This window comes from Pogoniulus pusillus, chromosome 13, assembly GCF_015220805.1.
Source record: "Pogoniulus pusillus isolate bPogPus1 chromosome 13, bPogPus1.pri, whole genome shotgun sequence".
NCBI classification, from domain to species: Eukaryota; Metazoa; Chordata; class Aves; order Piciformes; family Lybiidae; genus Pogoniulus; species Pogoniulus pusillus.
The window spans coordinates 14628746-14647765 of NC_087276.1; the positions used below are offsets into that span (position 1 = coordinate 14628746).

The following is a 19020-nucleotide window of genomic DNA, read 5'->3' on the forward strand; positions in this document are numbered from 1 at the left end:
TCCCCTTGCCCCTTAAGGCACCTACAGCCTGGCTGATGGGCTGGGCTGTGACCTGCTCTGGTCAGCCAGAACCAGCTGGGACTGGCACACAGCAGTCCCTCGGCTGCCCTCACAGACACCCTTGCCAGCACCTGAGCATGGATCAAAAATGTACAGCTGCTAAAACCAAATGATTTGCCTCACCTGGGCTAGGAAGCAACAAAAGCAACACACAGCCACCTGTGCCAAATCACAAACCAGAAACCGACCAAACCTCAGAACAAAGCGCTTGTAAAGGAGTTCCCAGCAGACAAATGTCAAAGTTCCATTTCTCTTTCAAGCTAGTAAAATTTTAAGAAATAATGTCCTTATTTTAAAATAGTCTGTCAAAGAGGAACATCCTTAAACTGGCTTGGTTGCTGTCTTGCTCGGACTCTCCAATGCAGTTTGTCTCCCATGTGCCAGGCCTGCCAGCTGAAGTTTGATCTCTGCTTACACAAAACACTACTCACTACATTTTTTTTTTTTAATGTTACAAATCTCTTCACAAACCTGACAGCCAAGCACATAAGACACATTAAAAATACACCTCAGGAGAGATGGGAAGAAACTGATGTGGAAAACTTGTGACTACATCTAATGCTTACATATCATAAACCCTGTGCAATTAGGAGTTTTAATTAGGAATTGCAGCTGCAAAGATTATTTGTGCTCAGCATTTATCACAGGATGGTATCACACTCTTAAAGGACTGGGCTTATGAGAGCAACAATGTAAATAACTTTTTCTCCATTATCTCTTCAACATACTTTATGTAAATATCAGTGTCTGTGCTAAATAAAATGGCAGCTTAGAAAGCTCTCTTTTTTTTTTGGAGAATTGTGTTTGAAGTGGCTCTTACCCCTCCACTCTGTCAAGTTAACATGAGATTTGCAGGAACTCTCATTTATGAAGATGTTTTCAGCATGTGTCAAGGCATGCATGCAAATACGCTTGTGTCGTATTAAATCCTAATTACTAAGCTCAAAAGTGAATTTAGGAAAATATTAACATGCTATCACTGCATTCTCAACTGCTTTTCAAATTGAGATTATGCTTTTGGCTAAGATTAGAGAACACCCTTTTAAGATGCCATGGGCAACAAATTATGCTGTGTTGTTTCAAATATTTAGTCTTATGAAGCACATATTCTTTATTTTTTGGTTTATTCAATGACAAAAGGAAGAAACAGTATGTCACTTCACATTAGAAATGATTTTGGGCCCCTAATCTCAAAACTATTACTTCCAAGTACTGAGGGGAATTTCAAGGAGAAGTTTCTTTATACTGAGGGCAGTTAAATTGGTTCAGTAATTTCATAACATTCCAATCTCAGAATGAGCAAATTATTTCCCTTTTTATTTCTTCCACTATGCCAATTATGAATACTTCTAGCTATTGCGAAGACCTAAGCTTATTTGTATTGATGCATCTTGAGTCAAGAATGAGAATATAGTAACCGAATCTTGACAAAGCATATTCCCACAAGGACTTCATCAACCAGCACTGTTATACTTTAGGAACTAGATCCCCAGTACATATTTTTTCTTTAAATCCTTTGGAAAGATAACAGCATGTGTCTCTATGGAAAATGCAAAAGAACACCTACTATCACAATTAGCAAGAAATAAAGAAAAATCTTTGGCAGCAATGGTAAGCAGCCCAGCTCCCTGTCACGAAACTACTCAGGAACACGCTGGAATCCAAGGATTTCTATGAGTTACTCTACAAGTCCCAACAGCCAAGATACCATTACGTATTTGTTAAGTATCCGTCGCTGCACAGACTGACCAAGCCAATAAATGTCATCTATAATATTTTGTTCTAGGCAGATTATCAGTCTCAGAATGTCACTGATGTTCTGGCTTGTCTTCAAAGAAAGAAAAAGCCCACCTATATTAAATATTTTCCCTCTATAATAGTCCTGTTGATTGTTATGGAAAAAAGCTAAGTTGTGACAGACAAATAAAGAAATATACTGTAACCACACTAAGACAATGAATGTACTCAGTTCAAATACCTAGGGATAAGACATTTAAGAATGCACTTTAACTGCAAGCCTATACAATGTGTCCAGTTACATATACAAGTTCTCTCCTTGATTAATCAAGTTAGAAAAAGGCCCTGATTTATGACTGGTTTCTCTATGTGCAACCTCAATTTGAATCAAATCTGAGAGTTACACCTTCCTTTGTACTTTTTGTTTCACCAGATAAACTTAAAACAAACGAACCAACCCTGAAGACGCAAGCCAAACACAAAATTAATTTAGTTTCAAGTTCCAGGTTTTTTAAAACTAGCATTTACATTGTGATGAGCAATAAAAGCAGTAGCATCAAGAAGCTTACTAGGACATGCAAAGCATGTAAATCAGTCAATCATGGCTCAGAAGTTTTCCAAGGATGTATTCAGTGTTCCTAAGCAGACAATTATTGTCACAAACTTATCTGTATCCAAACTAGTTCTTTTCTAAAACATGTTTTTCTTACTACTTCATTGTGAAGCCTTCCTTGTATGCAGTGCCTCATTTCTGTTCCTGAGTTATTATTAATCAAACAAATCATATCTCTTCATGTTCAAGAACTAAATTTTCTCTGATGGAGATTGCTGTTTCATTAGTTTTGCTTTCTTTCATACAATAAGTAATCATCTACCTTCTTTCACGGTATGACCCATTGTCAAAACAGTGAATTCAGACCTTGCAATTGTATCAAGCTGTAGAAGGAGGTCTGGTTAAGATATTCAGATTTATCTTATTAATCCCACTGTTAGTGATTTTCCAAGAACTGATGACATATTTGTAAGCAATATTAACTGTCCTTCACATTAAATTACACTGTGGAGTCACTACTGATCTCTTCACATCCATCACACCTATCAACTATTGAATGATGGAAATTAACTTATCTATCAAACCTACCATCTATCAGATTAAGCCAATGAAGGGGTTTGAGAGAACACTACCTACTTCCTTCAGAAAATATCAGTATTTTGCATGGAGAGTCAAGCAAAACAAGCAGGCTTTGAGAGACTATTGAGAGACAAATGAAAAACTCTAAACCCCCTCACAAAACACTACAGATAACAGGAAGAATAAAAAATATCATCTGTTATTCTGCAAAAAAGAAACTCCTTATCAGGATAGTATCACTTTTAAAACTTGTGAGATTTATGCCTTCAACATACTTGCTGATGCAGCCTTTAAAAAATACGTGATATATCACAACAAGCAGTATACAGCTTAAGAGAGATGAAGAGTTTGTATGTTGAGCCCTCAACCCCAGCAACTGAAGTAAGCTACAGAAGGTTACCAAAAGCAAAGTATCAGAAGTGCTGTGCTCACTTGTGGGTTCTTCCCTGGCATCTTTTACTGGATTTTGTTAGGTGTCCTGTTTTGTCATGAAAGTCAAGGCTGGAACACTGCTGACTGATGCTGATCCATTATCTGATCCTTCCTCAGAAAAACAACCATATTGCTGTTGTTTTACCTAAGGACAAATGAGCCTTTCTTCCTGCATACATAGTTAGAATCCTGTCAGTCACTTTCCAGGCTCTCCAGCAAAAAGAAACTGGAGATTATTATTCACAGCAGTGACTATGGGAAGGAGGCTAAATTGGAGTTAGAAGCATTTTCCTCTCATGTGTGTGTTAAGTTTGATTTTTTTTTGACAGTGCCTGGCTGTACATATAAAGACCACATCCATTAAGGAGTTAAAATGAAGCCACTGCATGGTTTTAAAGAACACACTCGCAACTTGAACTTATCTAATGTTACTGTTTTATTTCTAGATCTGAAGTAATTGCAAATATGCATTAAAAAAAAAAAAAAGAAAAGCTTTAAGGATCAATGAAATAACAAAACTGATGAAAACATGTAAGGGTTTGCTTAATTTCATTAATTTAGTCTTAAATAATATACCACATACTTAGGCTCGACTTCTGTTATGGTAATAATCTCTTTTAGACTCACTAGAAACAGACCAGGTTCCTGTTTGCGCACAAAGGAGTTTCTTCCTTACAGAGAGCAATGCTAGATAGACACACACTGTATTTTGTGAAATATATTTAAGACATGGGAATTTTCTGAAGTACCTCTTAAGGTCAAGAATTCAAATCTGCTCTCTGTGGCTGAAGCAGCAATTTAATTTCTATGCAACTCTGGAACATGTGTTTATATTGTGTTTACATTTAACAAGCATTTCCTTGTATAAGGGTAATTTTTCACCCAGCAATTCCAGCAGTGTCATAGATTTAACAGATATATTTGTAATTGTTAAAAACATAACTTCTTTTAATAGTGGGTTTACCACCGAGACACAGAAAGCCAAAACACCAGACACTTATAGAGATAAAATGTGCATGTTCGAAGGTGAAATATACTGTTCATGTTCCCTGCTCTGAACTGATGCTAGGGGCTACAACAGCCCTCCTGACTCCCAGTGGGATTTCCATCACATACATGGCTTGTAAAAGTTTTAGGACTGGAAATCCTTTAGAAACTCATGAATTTAATTGTCACAATTCCAGGTCTTTTCTCACTCCTAGTACAGACCCAAGAGGCAGCCCTCTCAAATTTCTAGCCTCCAACCATATCCTTTCTTAAGCCCTCTCCCAATAGACATTGGATTTGGATTACAATTCACTTTTACTACTGCAGCAAACCTGACACTAGTCCAGCACTTGCCATTCTCAACTGTGTAAGACACAACACTGTTGACTGGCAGGAACAACTCAATTGACTTTAAAATAACTTCGTGGTTCACCTACACTTGCTCTTCAGCACAGCTGAAGAACATCTGCAATAGCATCATTAGGGGGATGGGGAGAATGTGAAAGGCAGGAGGGGGAAAAACAGCGAAAGAGAGAGAGGAGAAGCCACAATTCCCATAAAATAAATGCAGAAGTTAGGCACTCTACAGTAAATATACACAAGGTAAATGGTTCCTAAGAGTGGAACAAAGAAACATGCTTCAGAGTTTATATTAATTGGCATGGTAATTCATAAGACACACAGCACATGGCAAAATCACTTCTGCCATCTGTGTCAACTGTCCCCAAGTGGAAGGAATGCAAGACTGCCATGTTCATCAGCAGTGAGATTGCTACTGCATGCCAAGTCTTACTTAATTAGCTCTCATTAGTTCCAATGTTTAAAAATCTATCAGCATTTTTATTTAAAACTTCTCATAACAGTACTAAGAACTTAAAAAATACCCCAAACACCAACCCCCCCACACACACATAGCGCTAAAATTTGTGCTTAACCTTACTGCCTTCAGAACAAATAATATTCTATACTGTGCCTGTAATTTGATTTTCTAATTATTTACAAATAATTTGTTAAAAATCCTAGATGTAATGTAGACTATGCTATAGTAGTGGCAGAAGTACAGATTGGCTTCTCTGAAGCACACTCAAGATCTGACAGAAAAAAATAAACTTCAGCTTAAGATGAAAATCAGTATTATGATAGCAAAAAAAAACCCCAAACCAAACACCAAACAATACAACCCCAACAAACAAACAACAAAACAAATTTGTTCCTCTTTTAAATTTCTAAATAATTTGAGCAGTTTATATAGGCTTCTTTCCTCTGCCTCTTCAATAACCCCAGCCAAAGGAAGCTGAGATTCACTACAAACAGTCACACTACTTTATAAACAGTAATTGGAATTAACTCCAATCACCAAGATCAAACTGTTTGGCTTGAAATTCACATCTGCACTCTCACTGCTTGACAGTGAGCCACAAGAAAATGGTTGGTGTCCACCTTCAAGGAAGTTGAGAGTTTGCTCAAAAGCTGCAAGACAGGACATGCTGCTCTTCAGGCCAGCACAGCCACATGTGTATAGAGTCCTTCTGTCATCACCAGGAACTGCTTCTCTTCCACATCCTTCACTCATGGCACTGGGTGTGCATATACACATAACACATATGTAATATGTTCTTTTGTAAAGCCACATCTTTCTTTTCCACAATCAATGGATTTATTAAGTTTCTGTATTTCAGGAATCATGAGACAATTGATTTTCCTACTGCATTTATTACTGTGATAGCAAGTGCTTCATATAAAACTCTCTCACACTGCAAGCAAGAGAAACCACGACAGATTATTTAGTTTCATAAGTGAAAAGCTATTTTGTGGAAGCTCCTGTAAAGCTTCCCACTTAATGAGTCACAAAGCAGTCACAAGGACTTGCCATTTGGAGAATTTAGTTCTCCAAACTCCTAAGGACAACTGTCTTTAAATCAGACATGGTAAAGGCACTGCATCTTCTCTTCAAAAGCAGTTATGCTCTCTAATACCTAGACATCCAGAATAAATTAGCTTTCTTATTCAGCAGTGCCAGCAATGGTAAGCCTCAGAAAATGAAACTAAGAGAAATGAATGCTAGCATCTGCCAAAAACTTCATTAAATGCACTGTTTTACAGATTATTCCCTTGTGGAAGGGTTGTTCGGTGCCATACACAAGAAGGAACACCACATAGTCTCTAATAAGGTATTTATACCACTAAACAATTATTTGGAAATTGCCCTTAATTTTTACTTACTGTTCACTAAAGCAATGTTCAACAGCACCATATAAAGAGAAAAAGATATTACCTGCTAAACTTTTCTCTGCACAAAGCCTATTGCTGAACTCCTCAGAAGAATCTAATCTAAGGTCAAAGAGGTGACTCTGCTATTATGTATTTAAGTGCTGACCACCCCACTACAGCTGTCGATAAAGGTATCTAATGGTGTCAGCTGTGACCCTGATTTTGTGTAGCAGGCATCTGCCCATTACCAGCTGGAGAGAAAACCTCAACTCATTTCATATATGCAGCTGAAGAGCTGTCATCTGGTAACAAATTTTTATTACTACCAGGAGTGTATTTGAATTCAAAGTAATGACCTGGAAGTACAGAATTCCGTATTCTGTAATCCTACAAGCTGTGCGATTCTCCCTCTTAAATGACTATTGAATATCTATATAGCTTTCTCTGCTGTTCCTCTTTTCATATAATGCTACAAACAAACCTCCTTAGTGAACAGGGTCATAGCAAGATTTACAGTTCTTTTTCTCAGGACTGCAGGTGAATTTATTTTACCCAATACATCCATTTAGGTCTATTTCACTCAGAACATTATTCTTAAAAGACAACTTAGCAAATTCTTCAGCATCAGACAGAAGTCAAGCTAAGTGGTGCCAAGATGACAAGGTGTCCTGCATGACCTTAATCAGAAGTTTAAGTGCAGGATAAAAGTGAGAATTGAACCTAGAGCCACTATCACAACCGCCTTCTTTAAATGTCAAGGAGACAAATGCTGCTGCATTTGGTCATGTTTCTCCATCAAACTGACACCCGAGTCTTCTGGATTCCACTCAGTGAGAAAGAGGATGGGAGCAAAATACTGAAAAAAGGCAGTGTCACTCATCCAACCCTCAATGTATTATCTGAGAACACTCTAGGTGTCCTGTAAGGACAATGGACGATGTTATTAGTGAGAATTTGTATAGATTGGTATAGTACACAGTGTGAATACAGGATACATTATCCCAAATCAAAGCATCATGGCCAAGGGCACTGGCCTTCATGTGCTGTTTCCCTTATGTCTACATACACACACTCCCCCACTTTGCTTTCTGCCACATCCACATGTATGGCTCTATCATAAATTTCATTCATTCACTAGAACTTCCAAATCATTTAACCTATCTCAAAGCCCAGTATATTAGCTGAGAGGTAATAAAGTAACCTGGCTTTGTAATAGTTGAATAGTTGGCCTCTGGCTTTGCAGGTATAGACAAAACACCTAATAATGCAACTCTTCTTTCCACACATACTCAAGCACATAACTGAGCTGATTTTCTTTTAACATTATCAAATAAAAATCACTGCAAGTTCCAACTTCTTATTTTGTAAATAAAACCAAGTTGCAGGAAGAGAACATTCATTTTGGCACCGCATCAACCCAATTAAACCCTCATTTCATTAGAGCTCAGAAAGCAGCAAAAAATAATCTAATTGAACCATATAAAAATTGGACTTATTTTTCTATGGTGATGAGAATGACATTAAGATGTTTTTTAAATGCCCAGATAACTAAACAAGATTAAAAAGCAAGACTTTACAATCCAGGCAGACACAATGAGAAAACACAGAAACAACGAAGTGGAAGAATAACCTGACTCTGTGATTTTGTGAAGGCACTAATTGAAAGAGCAGAGGAAATCAATGACTAGCAGTTCAGTTCAAGAACTGCAGAAGGTAAAGAAGAACTTTTCAAGCAGCCACAAATGTCACTTTAACGAAGAGAGATGCAGAACCCTTCAGTCTCTTCGAGGATATGGCATGAATCGAACAACTATAAATTCCCCCATGACTTCTAAACATCTAAAGGACCTGAAATGTGAATGAAGATTGGCCCTCCTGGAATGTAACAGAAAAACACAGATTTTATGCATATTCTTAAAGTGAATCTGACTTTTGGAGCTGCTGTCAATTGAAACAAAGAGATAAGAATTGTGAACTCAAGGATGATATGTGGATGAAATGAAGCTGCCCAGGACTCTCAATAGATTCACTAGAATTCAAAGATCTAGCAAAACATATAAATACTTCTGTGTATACATACATGCATATGTAGGAAATACGTATGTTCAGAAGTATGATTCTGTAGTAACTGGAAAAGTGCCAGAAAAGTAGAGAAGCAAGGAAAAAGAGAAGTCAAACTGAACAGTGCAGAGATGAGATAAGATGAGACACCTGCTGACTGTTTGTAGGAATTTATTTGTTAGCTTATTTAGTAAGAATGAACATTTTGGGAGCAGCTGCCTTGTTAAAGATTCAGCATCCCCAGCTGCACTAATGTGCAAGGGTAACAGTGGTCATCTCTCAAGAACTTTCCCTACTGATGTATCAGAATTGATAATTCTGATGTTTAGCGATTTATAAAAAACAAAATGGAAGAAAGAAACGGGAACACTTAAAAAGGCTGCTCGGATAAAAGGAAGCATTAAACAGCACATTTATTTATGTAATCCCTCTTCAGACAGTTGAAGAAAGCCATAGTAAAAGTGTTATTAATGAGATTAAATATGAATCATTTTGTCTTCAAATTATATAAGAGTAATGCAAATTAATCAGCATCTTTAGATAACTGCAAAGTTGACAAAGTGGCTTTTCAAGTCAGAAGATATCAAAGCCACTGAGCAGTTCTTTGTTATCGCTGGCTGTAACCCTTGATACTTCTCAAAACTGAGATGATAAAAGCTGCAGATATTTATATCCATTAAAACAAAAAGCCATGGTAGAGATTTAAGAGTACATTGGTTACACCGTAATCAATAGGTTACTTGTTCAATAGAGGGCATTCATTACTTCTACTCCAAGACAAATACACTGGAAGTTATGTTTTGCTCTGCCACTGAACAGCTCTTTCTCATCCAAGCTCTTGTTAGTCTTTCTTCCACAAAGCAGGGAGACTGGGACTATTTGATGACTAAGGGGAGCTTTCATTTTTCAGAGAAATTATTCATCTGACATAAAACACCAGTTAAGGATGAAGCAGTGGTATGAAAGGTGCAATAGAAGCAAAACGCAGGGGGTAAAATAAATTATAGTGAAGGCCCTGCTTCTCTAGGGAGTAAACCATTTAACTCTTTCCTGACAGGAACACTGTTCATGCAGACAGAAAAGAGTTGAGGAAAAATCAAGTACAGCTAGCTGAAGAAGGTCAGAAGCTAGATGGCAGTGGCAATATAGATAAAAAGATCAGTTTTAAGCTGAAGGAAAAGAAGTAAGAGACTCTTCTAACAGCATCTCTCATTCCTTTCCCATTTCTCCCTCTCCTCCAAAAAGAAAAACGTGTCTGAGTTCTTAACAATATCAGAGAATTTAAGTGGGTCTTTGTGAGAGTACAGAATCTAGTTCTGCACACAGCATCTTTGATGAAGGTTGAAAACCTGGCATGAGCATAAAAAAGTACCCACAACACCATGTTCTAACACAACTGAAGCTAGAAAGAAAAAGAGTTAAGAGAGGAGAGAAAAGCCACAAAGAGGAGGGAAAAAAAAACAGCCTTCCCTGTACTGAGCAAGGTTTAGTTCAGCCAGTAACACACCTTCAAGCACAGTCAGAGCATGCAGCAGGACAAGAAGTCAAATCAGCAACCATTAAAACAAGCAGTAACAGCATCATCACAGGTAGACCACAGAGTATGTATCAGTTAAGCTAGACTGAACTGGCCCTACCCTTCAGCACACAAGGACAAAGTAGACAAGCACAACGCAACACACTCTTCTCTCTCTCATCTCAAGGGATAGCATATCCACCTGCAAAAGAGCTGCTGCCTTCTTACTAAGTATTTACTGAGCAGAGCTCCTTGATTGTTTCTGAATGCAGAGACATCATAAAGCTGCAAACACAGAATTATAAAAAAACATAGAGCAGTATGAAATTTGTGTGAGTTACTGAGTATGTTAAAATAGAGCTCAGGTTTTCCCAAGACTGGAGGAGGCTGTAACATTATTGTGAACATTTCATACTTTAAAAAAAAAAAAAAAAGAAAAGAAAAGAAAAAGAAAAAAGGAAAAATGAAAAAGAAAAATATGCAACTGCTATTACAAAAAGCAAAAGAGGGAACAAAGTGACAAAGTGCTTAAAGGTAGGACTGGTTTTTGCCAGTTTTGAGTGATTGACAATAGCTAAAAAGAATGTGTCCACAACAAATGGTACCAGTTCCTTAAAATTAGTGCAGATCTTCAAGTTAGGCATGACAGTCTGTGATTATCTGTTAGCAGAATGTGCTCACACCTACATTTATTAAAATTTTTCCAAATAGGTAAGACAGAGTAGAGAAGAGGGGAAAGCTGCGTACAGGGAAGGTGGAAGAAGAGCAAGGGTTAGGCAAGATAAATTTGATCCCATCTTTGAAGAATAGCTCATTATTTTCTCTTGGAATACATGATTACGTTAACGGTTACCTGACTTTAACGAACCTGTCTGCTACACAGAAAAAGTGATATCTGGCACTCTACTCACACATCAGCCTTTTCTTCAGCCTCTCCTAATGCTGTACCCATTTTTGAACTGTTGACTCTGCATGCTTCAAGATAGCCCCTGTGGGAGTTAAAGTAATTTCTGTAAGCCAGAAACAACATGGTTCAAAAGCTCAGTGGTGACCCTCTCCTGTTCAACAGCACTAGAATACCCTGTGCAATGACTGGTGTAATCAGGACTTGCAAGTCCTTTATTACAGTCAGCCATGAACACCAGCAAGGATATTTCATTTGAAAAAATAAAAAAAAAATTAAAAAGTTCTCCTTATTGCCTATCTGCATCACTCTGAAGAGCACAGGCCACCTTTCCTTTACCCCATCCCAACCATTGCATCTTCTCAGTTTAAACCACACACTAGTACCTAATACTGGAGACAAAATGCTTCAAAACTGTAATGACAAATCCATTCTAAATTCTTTAATAAAATAACACTATGTTGATGGAAGATTCCATCATTATTACCACTTTATATTAGTGTTTTTAATTATGGCCAGCAGCTGAAGCACAGTACAGACAGCCTATTTAAACATCTGCATTATGAAAACAGAAATCTATATGCACATTTATTTTAAAAAAAGAGCAACTGGAAACAACATCCACAAACTGACACTCACTGCTTGCCAAGAGAAGCAGCTTGCACCCACTCCTCAGGTTACTACTGCCCACATGGCACCATAACTCATTCTCAGGTGGATGCAAATTACTACTGTATCAATCCTGTTACACCCAGTTACAGTACATTCAATACTCACTAATCTAATTCACCCTATCTAATCTCTCTTTTTTATTTTCTGTAAGTGCAGAATGTTATGGTCATGAAAGACAATGCCAAAGTTACAGGCAATATTGAGAAGCCAAAATTTCCTTAAATAAAGGGTTATAAATAAAAGTGCAACATGCTGCACAGATTAAATACTGCAGCATATTTTGTAAAACAAAACTCTAAGATGAAAAGCCAGAAGGCAAGTACACAGGAATCAAGGCATCACCTGAGTGGAAACAGGAACTTTATCTCTTAGACTGAAATAAATACATTTGATAAAAAGTGTTTTACTGGCACAAAATGTGTATCCAAAAGATGATGTAATACTACAAAAGAAAGCTCACTGGAGAGTAAATTAGCAAATGAAGACAGAGGAGGATAGAAACTCAATTTCTGACTATTGCACTTTACACAGAACTGCCTCAGCATTTAGGAAACCCATGCAGACTTCACATGTGCTTCAGGAGCCTGGACCCTTGGATAACTTGAACAAGACATCTTGCTCTTGCATGAAAGAAGAAAGAAATCATAGAATGTTACAGTCTACAACTAAAAGCTCAGGACAGTTTTCATTTTGCTTCTCAAAGTAACAAATATAATACTACAAAATGGCCATGTTTAGACCTGGACATCAAAATATCATGCTTACCCAATCAGAGAGGTTCCCACAGCTTTTTTATCCAAGTTTCTTAGATGCAATTACCCAGAAATAAATTCTAGAGCTAAAACATCTTTCCAAAGTCCTTTTGACCAGGAGAACGATACTGAAAATGTTACTTTTCTGTAACTCAGATTATGTTTAATAAAATTTTAGTAACCTCTAAATGGTAAGATTTCAAGATATGGAAATGGCAAGATTTCAAGACATGGCTCACTGGAAGTGATGTTTAATTTCATACTAGATGTCCCAGTGTTACATGGAAAGGCTGGATCACAATTCATGTCTCTCCAAAAACTTCCAAACTTTTCTCCCTTTACTGCTACGCAGCACATACAACAAGAGTATTAGTTTAGCATTGGCAGGTAAAGGCTTAGTTCATTATGTACAGACTGTAGACACTAAGCTACAACTGCTGCCTTCTTACAGGCATTAACAGGAGCTACTTTCACTTGTATTGGAAGTAAGATGCAAGCCAAGCATTTCTAGCTCTTGCTCTCAAAAAAAAAAATAAAATGGTGAAGCACACAGGATGATGCCTCATAGCAAAGAGTGAATACAGTAATAATTCTCTCAGAATCTCTTCTTTTTTTCCAACTATTATTTTCTTATATTTATTCCTGTTTTCTATTTTTATTGTCATCTTTAATTTCATTTCTTTTGTCATTCAGGACTGCAGCTCTGTCATTATCATATCTTGAGCCAACATTTTGTTGATGGCTCATTGTTTAGGGCATTTCTAACCTGCCTGTCTTCCCACTGCAAAATCAATATGGTATTTGGATTTAAAATATAAAGTGAATGCTGGCATTGCTTTATTCTGTAGCTAATAACAGTACCATAATATGACTTTTTATGCCCACTAAAATATCTGAAACTGCAAATGATAGAGAAGGCAAAAATACAGGATGATTCTCACAAATAAAGCTTAAAAGTCAAAAGTGCTATGGTTAAACAACCCATGGCAGACTTAGTATTCTCCTGAGTTTTATCCACAGGTCATGATCCCTCATGTTGCAAATTATGTTTTCAAACAGTGTACATCATCAAACGTTTTACCAATATGTCCACTTGACCTCAAAATATTCTAATGAAAAATATCAGAGAAATTACACTGAATAGAAATTTAAATACCAGAGAAATTCTATCAAACAGAAATTTAGAGAGCAAGGGACTGGGGAGAACAGTAGAACCCTGACGATGAAACAGAAGAATGGGATTGGTCTTGCATAAGACAACTGAGCAACACCAGAACAACTCAGATGGGCAAGTTCAGTCACAAGAGCAGGGCAGAAAGGAAAAGCACCTAGTTTGGACAACAGAAGCAGAAGAGTTTCACCGAAGATGACAGAGGTAACAGTTTAGTTTAAGAGAAAGAGGAATAGAAGATGAGATGTTGAAACAATCAAGGAAGATCTTTGCTGATAAACTGAAACTTGGTACCTTTTGGTGTTTGGGGGTTTCTGCCAGTTAAAATACAGGTGTACATGTGTCTGCAAATCTGTATATGTACAATACATACTTGTGCAGAGATCTTACGAAGCTTCATTAACAGGTGAAATGCCATAATAATTCTACTGCAAAACAGTGGAATGATCCAACCTCCAGTGTTTTCCACCTCTGATGCAAAGGTAAGATTGCCTATGTCCCCATTTGGGGGTTTTATCCAAGCAAATGCATATTTGACTGTTTCTATTTGTCATATATACCTCCAATTACTAATTCAACACTTAGTTTAGTAAGGTTCAGTGCCATATTCTCATTCTGCTTCACAATTAACACTTGAAGAGAGACAGACAAACTAAATAATGAAACCTGTTTCTACATCAGTATAGTCAGCCCCAGGTAAAGTATTTGTTACTCTTACTGTACATTTTCAATGTAGTGACACATAACTCTTAGACTGTCAAAGCAAAATATTTGTCCTTCTAAAAATATAAGTTGAAACACTGTCTTGTGGCAGAAATAGTCTCTAACTAGTTAATTCAATGCAGATTGAGTCCTTAGAAATAAAACAATGTTAACAATTATAGGAAAAATTAGATATAGTTGCATTTAAACAAATGCTACATGAAACACATTTGACCATCTGCTATAACTGTCTTAGGGTAGGATGTTGGCAGATATTGCATAATCATCTGCATATGACAGATAATTTTAGCCAAATCTAAATAAAAATGTTCTGATAATTGTGAAGGAAAAAAAAAATCACCACTCTACACTGCTTAACAAACTTAACAAATATTCAGACTACTGTTTAGTATTAATATTGGCTGAATTCCATAAAAAACTATTGTGTTACAAACATAAGAAAAACACAATACTTTTTCTGCTCCTATTTTCTATGTATTTTGAGACCTAAGTTATTCTTCCCAGAATTTTTATTTTATTTTATTCCCTGAAATATTTTTAAAGCAGTGGTTTATAAAAACAATTGACTCATAAACCACTTCTACTCTTCCTTACTTGCTTATATAGCTTAATGATTTGCAAAGTAAGAGATTCAGAATAACTCTGGAAAGGTATTTTTCAACAGAAAAATATCTACAGTTGGTAAATATTGGTCTTATAGAAAACACATTAGAGATTCCCAATTTATAGAGAAAATTGTGCAGTCATATCCCATTTAACTATACTGACTTATAGTTCATTACTTAAACAGTGTACAAGAAAAAGCATCATAGTGAAATGCTATCTACCAGTGCTGAAGGTCATTCTCTATAGAATATGAAGAAACAAATACTTCCAAAAGCCACCTTCTACAAAAGGAAAAGTAAAGAAAAGGCCAAGTGACTTGAAGATCTAACAAATAGTTTCATAGAAGACAACTGAATTTTACAGTACTTATTCAAAATACATTATGGAATTAAAATTGACTGAAGAGATTTGATTTTTCCTTAAATGCATTGGAAGAACTGAGAAGGAATAGGAAACCTGGTAAAGAAATTAGCTTAAAAAAAATAGAATAAAGGAACAGTCTTTCGGGACTGGGTTAACTGTGTGCCCAGCAGATGTAAACAGGTCTACAGAAATAGCCATTCTGAAATGTTAAAGCACTTTCAGTTCTGAAGCTGCTCCAGGGAACTAATTGAGTCAGAGAGTAACTGAGGTGGGTGGGAATGTCTTTAGGTCTCTCACTCACCTTCATGCTCAAAGGCTAAATTTAAGCTGAAGCAGGTTCCTTAGCATTTTAGTCAGTGAACTTCTGTTGATGTGTGAGGAGAAGCCCTAGCCTCTCCAATATTCTCCTGAGCTCACCAGCCTAGTTGGGATTCCTGGGCTTGCAGCTTGTGGCTCCTGCTTTTTTTTGCTGTGCACCTCTACCCTCCTCCTCCTCCCGCTTTGGTAGCTCATCCTAAATAATGCTTGCAATCTTTCTAAATAAATGCTGTGTGAACAGAACTGAACCCATGATCTACTACAGTTTTATCTACAATCTAACAATTCAATATTCAGTTGTTCGACTCATTGGTCTAAAATATCACTGAATGGCTCAAAGCAACAAGTACTCATTCCAACAAACATAAACATCTCAATGAGGAAAATGAAGCTTTGAATTGTCCATGCTAAGCTTCTTTTCACATTTATCTTTTCTTGAATTTCATGACACAATTAATTTGCTAGGTCTGTGCTCTGAGTAGAGTTTTCAAATATACTACAAGGTCAGGAATATTGAGAGCCTCCTAAGAATATTGACTCATCTACAGCCCAAGTAACATGGTACCTAGTTTCCTCTGAAGGAAAATAGTCCTTTATCTGCTTCCATTTTGGAACAGAATATAAAAAAGTAAAGACATGTAGCCTGCTATAAAGATGTAAAGAGTGCCATGCTGACACAGTTATCAGAGATTCCTTTTCTAATAGTCCAAATGCATCAGCTGGCACTTTTGGCCTGAGAACATCTGAAACAACTGCTAGAGTAACCCCTATGTTAGATACATCCTTGGAAGAGCATTCCAAAGGAAACTGTGCTGGCATTTCTCTTCTCGGAGGTACAGGATCCAACCAGTTACTTCCACCAAAAAAAATGGCATAATAACAAATACATTTGCATGTCCTCTTTTTGTTTATTTTTGTGTTTGGTTTTTTTTTTTTTTTAGCATCCAGGAAGGTGCCCATATTCTAGTTGTGATGAAGCACAGATGGACTTTGCAGGTACCCATTAAGAATCATTGATCGTGAGTTTATTCTTGATTTGTGATTGTTATTATAGGCCTAAAACATAATGTGAAGACTCCAACTGATACTGAAGAACCTCTGCAATAAGTGTGTTGTAAACAGCATTATAGAGCTTTCTGATGAAATGGTAATTTTGTTGCCAAGAGTTTTAAATTGAAATTAAGTAATAAAAAAGGAACACTCACATGAAACAAATGAAGAGAGGATAGATTCAGGGAGGAAAAGAAAGCAGAGAGATTACAACTGATGCAGCACCTGGCAACCAAAATGCATGAAATGTCAATATTCTCTATTTTTCCACAGGCCTTACACAGAGTGCACAGTGCTAAAACCCAAATTCAGATCAAATGGCTTTATGAAGACATAGTAATTTTCCAAAATATATATAATGTAGCTTAGAAGAAAAGAAGAAAGTTTGTGGAAAAACATGATAAAAACACTTGGAAAAGAACTAAGGATCATGTCCCCAGAACAATACACTGTAAGCATCAGTAGCAAAGATTGCTATTAGTGAAAACAAGTGACTAAAGAGATTTTAAGTTCAGCATCACTGGAAGAGTGCAATGAAAATGAATCAGTGGAAATGCAAATAACTCCAAGCAGTAGCTTTGGTATTACAGTTTTCCCTTGGATAATTTTACTGCAAAGAACAACTTAATTTCTGCTCCTAATGACTACCCATTAGACCTATGGCTATTACTGCTGTCACCTGTGAAATCTTTGCTATGCCAAACAGAATGCCAAAAGCATTCCTTACAAACAACATCACTTCTTTCTAAATATGACAAAAGGACATGCATTCATCTATCTGTGAACTAAAGAAATGAAGATGACTTTCAGCCACATTCAGTCAACTCCCTACTCATACCATATGATGTATGGAGACTAAAGAGAATTCTGTCAGACAAAAACCAGCATTCAGTTGTGAGCTGCAGAGTTAATGCCAGTATTTCAGTCACACTCACTCCACCTGGCATGTGTGCTCACAACACAAACCACAAAAAATTATAGTCTCATGCAACCCCTCTGCTTCACTTTGCATCTGACTTTCACCTCCTTATTAATATCCCAAAGTATTTTGAATATTATTGCTTTAAGTTTATTTAAATGTGATGTGGTACATTACAAACAGGTTCAACAACACAGTGATACTGAGTACTTTTAGGACCTTAACCTTAAATAGCTTTCTGGTAAATGTCTACCAACCTGTTTCACTGTATTAAAAATATTAGTTCAGGTTATCCTAACAAAATGCATTCTACTTGACATACAGAAAATGACTAAAAATTGAAGGCATATTTTCTAGAGCAGGGGTGTTTTTATTTGGCAATACAGTAAGTTTATGAAAGTCTGTGGTGGTAGGCCTGATAGGCCAAACATGGGCTTATCCATGCCCTGCTTGCTCAGACATGTTCCCTGATCCTCCTCATTCTGTGCTGGGAGGAAGCAAATGTGGGAGAGGAAGTCAAAAGCCTTTGCCTCACCTAATATGGTGAAGCTCAGCAAAGTGCCATTGTGATTTCCTAATCTATGTCCAATGCCCCCTTAGTCTCAAGTCGGATATTGATAAAGGGATAAGCAAGTAGCATGGGGTGCTGCTGCTGCCTCATTTGCATCCTGAATTTGTCTGGAGAGCTTACCAGGAACTGGCTCTAAATGCCTGCACACAATCGGCCTGCATAGCCAGTGTGACACTGTGCCAAGACTGCACACTGCATTGCATCCTGCCTGCCCCTCTGTGTGCTAGTCTGAAGCTCCCTAGAATGTTTTGGTGTGAAGGACTAGATTACAGGCTGTGAAAGGAAAACAATGGTGATGTCTACTTCCCTCATAGGCTTGCTCAGATGTATAAGAACCAAAACATAGATAAAGCACTACTCCTGCTGGGGAGCTCCGAGCTGCATCTCTCTCTCTAACCTCACCCTCCATTTCTCTGATTAATCCACTTTGCTTTCTAACCCCCTGGCCGAACCTCCCTCCATTCTTCCTTGGGACTGGGGTAAGGTTGAGAGGGGGTGGGGGGAAGAAGGTGGAAGGGTGGTTGGAAGCCACTCCTAGGGACTCAGGTTTCTGGAAGGGGAGTTGTGTTTCCGTATTACCTTTTACCTTGTCTATTTCTGTGTATAACTGTATATACTGTAAATATCTGCATGTATATTCTGCTGAAATGCAAATAATAAGCTTCATTTAATTTCCAGAGCTGGCTGAGTCTAGTCTGGGTGATTTCCAATGTTGGGGGGGGGTAACACCCAAACCATCACATTCTGCCAGTCTCCTGCCAAGACAGGAAGTCCTGCAGATAAACAGATTGTCCATACCCGGTCAGAGATTATGCTATAGACTCCCAGCTTCCTG

At 37.3% G+C, this 19020-nt stretch overlaps 1 protein-coding gene across 16 annotated transcripts in view; it reads right to left on the reverse strand.

Annotated features, from left to right (window-relative positions):
* The window catches only part of RBFOX1 (RNA binding fox-1 homolog 1), a 1229664-nt gene that overhangs the window by 597069 nt on the left and 613575 nt on the right, over window positions 1–19020 (reverse strand). Inside the window, exon 1 of one of the 16 annotated variants that reach the window (XM_064153062.1) lies at window positions 6624–6694. The exons of 14 other annotated variants lie outside the window; for them this stretch is intronic. The gene's annotated coding sequence lies outside the window, so the exon portion shown is untranslated. Of the gene's footprint in view, window positions 1–6623; window positions 6695–19020 lie in introns of those variants that run through there. One more of the 16 variants, XM_064153072.1, reaches the window with a different exon arrangement.